The following is a 6735-nucleotide window of genomic DNA, read 5'->3' on the forward strand; positions in this document are numbered from 1 at the left end:
CCGAATACTGATCTCGCCGAAATTTGGATAGAGCGTAGGAGTTTGTAGTACGTCAAGGAAATTAGAATTTCACGAGAGATGGTGGTAAAATTGAGCCTTAGGGATCCTTACTTTCGTCAACCTATACGAAGTTGTCAAGTCCAAGGGCACCCACACGACTCGCTGTGATGGAACATGAAGCGTCCCTGCGTTTTTTGTTTTGTTTGTATAATGAAGCTGCTTACCAACGGAAAACTTTTGCTTAATACCCTCTAAGTTCTTCCTTCGTTGATAATGAGGTAGGTGGCATGTAAAACAAAACCACGCCAGCACTCCCGAAGGCCAACGTAAGTTCCATCGTGGCGTCATGCATCAGTGGGTCGCGACGTCGGGGCCTTCTTTGGTGAGTCTTAACTTGGCGACGTTTCCGAGGAGAGAACCACATCAGTGCTCTAACCCTAAGGGGCCGTTGGTAGGTTTGGTAAGCTTGTGAGGCTTGAAAAAAGGCTAGCTAACAGTTCAGCTGTGGCTACAAAAACAATGATCGAAAAAAGAAAAACACTGTGTTTTAGTGCACTGCCAATCGAAGTATTATTATGGTATCATTCTGGCATTTCGCTTATATGCATATACGAGTTGCTTGGTGCCTTTTTTCTAACACAGCGCAACCTATCCCAACAAAACAATGGTAATGAAGCCACGCATCATTCCTCAAAAAAGTTCATGAAACACGCAAGAGTGGGAACCATCGGTAGTGGTTTTCACTGCGCCTAAACAATCGTTCTGTTACTCCATGTATAAAATCGGGTGGCCGGCAAGCAGCGCCCTCAACAAAAAGACTATATTTACGGTGGCAAGACTTAAGGGCATGCATCTGCACGTGGTACAGTGCACTGCCATATTGCTGGCTGTTCTGAACTTTTGCAAGTTGCAACATCCTTTTTAGCCGATAGCGTGACGCCATCGGGCTTAAAACGATGTTCTACATCCGCCCACCACGGTTCTGAGTGGCGCTGGCTAACACACCTAGGGCTAGATCTAGTAAACATAAACACCCAAGTTAGTGTACGAGTTGATGGCCGTCGCCGTAACGCAACTGGTAGTGCAACGCACGCGTAATGTGCAGGTTGCGGGCTCGGCTCCCGCCGGCGACAAGTTATCTTTTCGTCCACTTTCATTTCCCTTTTCTTCATATTGTCTACATTTTTTTCAACCACACTTTATTTCCGCGATGCTTTACTTAGCTTCATTGGTCTGTTGGCTTTATGTAGTCACTGCGGACTTGTACTTCCAGACACAATATAGTCCAAAAGGGTGAACAAATAGGAGAAGCGTCTTGGAAGCTGCAGTTGAAAGAAAAAAGAGCCTCAATTACAATGATGGAAGTGCAGGCGAGTTTGTGATTCATGTCTGACTAAGAACAGTGCCACAAAACGCTCTATGACAGAAAAGCAACCACTCACAACACTGTTTTGCATGGGCATTTCTTTTTATATTATCCTTTTGTAGCCTATGCTTAGTCGAACCTCGATTACATAACAATTGTTTCTGCCAGGTACTAGTATTAAACGCAGTCATTTTATTATATATCATACGCAAATTACCTAACTCTATCACGGGAAGTACATTTGTCACTAAGGTGCAGTGAACTTATCGCGGTGTATTATTCTTGCAGAAACAGCCAAAATTATTTCATATTTATGCTGTACTCCAGTTTAGGAATTTTAGCAACGTGGCAAAAAAGCATGAGCCTCGTTTGAATTGCCTTTGAAGAGCAATAACTTTATGATAATTATTAGTTTTCCCTTTCAAGAAATTACTACTGAAATCTGTTTTATCCGCCTCACACGCAAAAAAATTCAAAGTTGAAATTGCGAGGCACTCTTTTTTTTTTACTCACCGGTGCACACGTCCAGAGGCTGCAAGGTTAATCCGTTATCGTGGGTAGTCTCTAAGCTGACTGTGCTCGGTTCCAGCAATCAATTTTCGCGCAGCTAGCACATTTTTCCCCACCAACACGTAATTACACGGCCAGACCCTGCAGATCACAAACCAAGGAAGCGGAGCCGCCGTTAGGCCAGTGAAATGTCGCAGCTGATTTTAAACACGTTCGCTTGGTGGCGGCTATCGAATGTTGGGCGCATAAATTGGCTGAGATATTATTGTTATCTAATTAAGACGAACCTGCGTGATGCTGCTTACAGGAAACGACCAACTCATTAGCAAACATTACCACCATACAATTTCAATCGATAAACGGCACGGATTGCAATCGATACCAGTGGGCTGCTATTTATCACGCGTCAGTGAGGTCTAAAACATTTATTCAAGTAATAAAGCATAAACTTTAATAGCAGAAGTCCAATAAAAACGACCGTCTGCTTATTTTGTGAAAGAAGGACATGTTAACTATGTTTGACGGTAATATATGTGCCATTATAGATCAAATATCTAGCCGCACTGAGCGTCCGAAGCAGAAACAAAATGCTAATTAAAATATACGACCAAGAGACAGGAGCTCCTCTTACGCGCTTGATGCGGGAACAGGCCGCGGTTGATTTTATTGGCCGCTGTGGCGATCGCTGTGCGGGGTCTGGTACACCTTCCAGAGACGCTTAAAGTGGACAGACGCCTCAACCGGTCAACAGTCTAGATAATCAAGAGACGTAGTAGTAGTAGTCTTTTATTGTTCCAGACATGTAACACATCACATGGCTGAGGAGATGGGAAAAAAAGTCACTGTCCGGTAAGTACATCAAGCAGCTGCATGCCGACGGATGATCCACTCTGTAAGAATATTGCAAACAGTACTTTAAGCGTATACAATAACATAACTGAAATCTAAAATTCTACATTACCACAACAACTATTACAACTACAGAAAGAAATTACAAAAATATTTTCTTAAGGTTCTTCTAAGAGATGTTTTTGATAGACAAATCATTTAGACTATGGTTATTTAGTGTTGACGGAAGAGCAAATTTCAGTGCTTGCATTTCGTAATTTGTGCGCGGCCGTGGGACAAACCAGAATTCATGGTGTCGTGTTGTATAATGATTTGGGTTCCTTTGTAATTTCGCAGTTTCCGATAAAAAAGTAATTCTATGCCTAATTTGCGACTTATACAGGCAGAGAATACGCATGGGATAAAGAGCGGTAACTTTCTTAACACGTAAACTAGAGTATAGTGTTTAGAGTATTGGCGGAAAAAAGCAGGGAACGCACGGCTGCAACCCCAACGAACGGGCTCACCGGCTGGCACGCGATTTCACGACCCGGCCACCCTAGTAACGAGGCTTGTATTCAGAAAGACCCATTGTGCACCTTTCACGAAATCGTCTCACAGTGCTGCTTGGAAAGGAGGTGGTTCCCTCCTCCCCACCCAAAACTAAACAAACCACAAGCTAGCACGCACAGAATGCTACAAACCAGCACGTACCCAGCACCAGCACACAAACCCCACTCCGCGTTCCTTTAGCAGGCTAGACCCAGAATTCCCGTAGTCGTGTCCCAAATGCGGAGCCGATTCAGGCTCTTTCGACCACATGCTCTGGCTGTGCCCCGCCGTAGAAAACTCTACACTTGCCACCAAGGAACGGTGGGAGTAATTCTTCAGAAACGACAAGCACCACATTCAGCTCCAAGCAGTCCAGAGAGCCCACGACATCGCAACGGGGCTTCGTTTTCCGGTACTATCGTGGGCGGAGCAACCGACTTCACCTGAGGGAGTCGGTGGCTCCGCTTCGGCTCCTCCGGGCCACAGTCTCTAAGGACCAAATAAAGTTCTTGTCACCGTCACAGATTGATACGACCGGACCCGTTACAGGCATATGCAGCCGTAAAAGGTAGATAACGAAGTTTTGAGGAAGAGACAAGATATGAAGGAGATGTATACAAAATGCTAAACTGCAAAGCATATATGACATACCTGATTAACTCAAGCAGGCTAAGTGACTACTTGTCAACATCCCTTTTGAAACGGGATGCCAACAACGACAACAATAATCAATCAATCAATCAATCATGTTTATTTAATGTGCCCAGGAACAACCCTAAGCTCTGAGTGCTGGCGCACGCATACATTACAAACCAAATTAAAACACTGCCGGGGAATGTCATTAAAAATAAATGAATAAAAAGAAAAGTTGTGAAAAGAAGAGAGTACCGACAACAAAGCGCAAAGTAAATACAAAAGAAGAAGGAGGAGAAGGGGCACTTGAACAATGCATGAAAGTATAACACAAGGCAAATCTCGGAAAATAACGATGAGAAGGAGTTATGAAAGATATCAAGATCACGAAAGTAAGCGTTATAAAGACTTTATAGGCGTTATAAAGATTCTGGGGACAGTTGAGTGTTCGTGATGACTGGCAGGAACATGGAAAGGTCTATCTTCTCTGGTGATCTTGCGTGGGATACGAAACATGACACAGCTGAAAAGTTCGGGGCACGTGAGGTTACTGTGAAGCAGTTTGAAGAGAAACAGAAGGTCAGCGCGATTACGTCGGTCGCGAAGTAAGGGCAATAACAACAATCCAACAGTGCTAGTACAGGGTGCAATGTCCAGGTTTGCAAAGCGGTGATTATATATGCTTCGAAACTTTTTCTGGACACGATCTATGATGTCACTGTTGGATCTAGAAGAGCTATTCCAGACGACCGACGCATATTCGACTTGAGGAAGACATATGGTTGTGTATAATTTGCGGAACGGTGTAGGAGACTTGAATTGCCTCGATAGTCTGCATACAGAACCAAGAGAGCGCATACCCCACATTGCAACACGTTTAGTGTGAGCGGAAAAGTTTAAGGTTGCGTCAAAAAGTACACCAAGATCATTGATCTCGCAGACATTACACAACGGCACGGAATCTACAGAATAAGAAAAAGAAATACTTGCTGTTTTGCATGTGAAAGTCATGACTTTGGTCTTAGCAGCATTCAAGGTAAGGCACCATTCCTGCACCATTTAGAAAAGGAAAACAGGTCAGACTGCAGGGCGCGACAGTCATCAACAGTGTGAATTTTCTTTAAAATCTTCTTGTCATCGGCATATAGAAATAAAGAATAGTTCTGAATAACTGAAAGAACGTCGTTAATAAAAATTAAAAAAAGGAGTGGTCCTAATACTGACCCTTGAGGGACGCCGCTAGTTGTCATGTAAGAAGAGGTTTGGCCATTGACGTTAACATAACATGGTCCAAAGCTAACTCCACAAGATAACTAACTGCACAAGAGATTCCCAACTGACGAGTCAACATCAAAGTGCGTAAGCTTGGTCAGAAGCAGCGAGTGGCTGACTACATCAAAAGCCTTACTGAGATCACAATAAATGGTGTCAACTTGCCGCCTTTGAAGTACCGGTGTAGAGATCTGTGTAATGAAACTTGCGAGATTTGTGATAGTGGAGCGGCCGGTGAGAAAGGTGCGTGTAATTTTCACATTTTTTACCAAAACGCTCGTGGACTTCGCAACAAAGCACGTGAATTTTTTCACAATGTAATGTCATCTTCTTTTCCTATTTTTGTTATTTTCTATCCACCACACTACAACGTCTTCCGCAGTGACCGGGACTTCAGTGGATCTCAACAAAAAGGTGGTGGTGTATTGATCACAGTTGACGATTCGCTGAGATGTGTACGGCGCATCGATATAGAAAGTGTACGGGAGTCGATATGGCTAGAAATAAGCCTAGCTCGATGTGAAAAACAGCCGAATATTTCCCCTGTTTTCTTTGATGAGGCCATCTCTTCCATTGAAAGTGTAATATCCTCCCATAGTAAGTACAAAGTAATTCTTGGTGATTTTAATACTACAGGTATTGATTGCAACACGCTTAGATATTCTCATTACAATCATTACACAGAGAATAAATGCAGCCTGTTCTTGGACTTTCTGTCCTTCTGTTTCCTTCAGCAGCATAACTTGATCACCAATTCCTGTGGCAACGTCTTAGATCTTTGCATCTCAAATGCTCAATTTTTACACGTCTCTCGTTCTGAAATTTTCCTTCTGCGTACCGATAAGATTCATCCGCCACTAAAGATAACTGCCTCTGTGTCAGCACTGAGGCAGAGCTCCTCCATTGGCGTAAATGAATCCCACGCTTTGCTTTTAAGCGTGGTGATTATAATTTCATGTCCCCCACCGACTGGTCACTGGTTACCGACAAAAGCAATGTTGATGACCAAGTAGATGAGTTCACGGAGCTTGTTTTGAGCAGTATGCGCAAATACATTCCCCAGTACAGACCGAAACGCTCTAGATATACCCACTGGTTTTCGTCTGAACTCATAATTGCCCTAAAGCATAAAGATCGCGCACACCGAAAATCTATAATTAGGTTGCCTAATGAGTGCAGAGAAGAATTCTGCTTTTTTCGGGCTCTCTGTAAACGTTTCTATATGCGGGATCAAGACTCATATATGGCATTCTTGGAAAAGAGCGCCTCCGACCGGCCGGTGGAATTTTGGAAGTATATCCGTAAGGCGCTCCAATAAACGTGGAGAGTGTTTTCGCTTACTTGACTCTAGAAGGGCAAAAGTGCAAGCAGTCGCGGATTGTTTTGCAGCCCATTTCTTTTCCTTATATAAAACTACAGGTTTAAAACCTGTACAGGTTTAAAACCTGTTTAAAACCGCTGGTGTCAGTCAGCAGCACACGACGGTTCCTACATCTAGTGCTGTGTTGTTTGATGAAAGGCTTGTCCACGAATGCCTTAAGCGCTTGAAGCCTTCCCTATCCTGCGGCCCTGAT

Source organism: Dermacentor silvarum, chromosome 7 (assembly GCF_013339745.2).
Source record: "Dermacentor silvarum isolate Dsil-2018 chromosome 7, BIME_Dsil_1.4, whole genome shotgun sequence".
NCBI classification, from domain to species: domain Eukaryota; kingdom Metazoa; phylum Arthropoda; class Arachnida; order Ixodida; family Ixodidae; genus Dermacentor; species Dermacentor silvarum.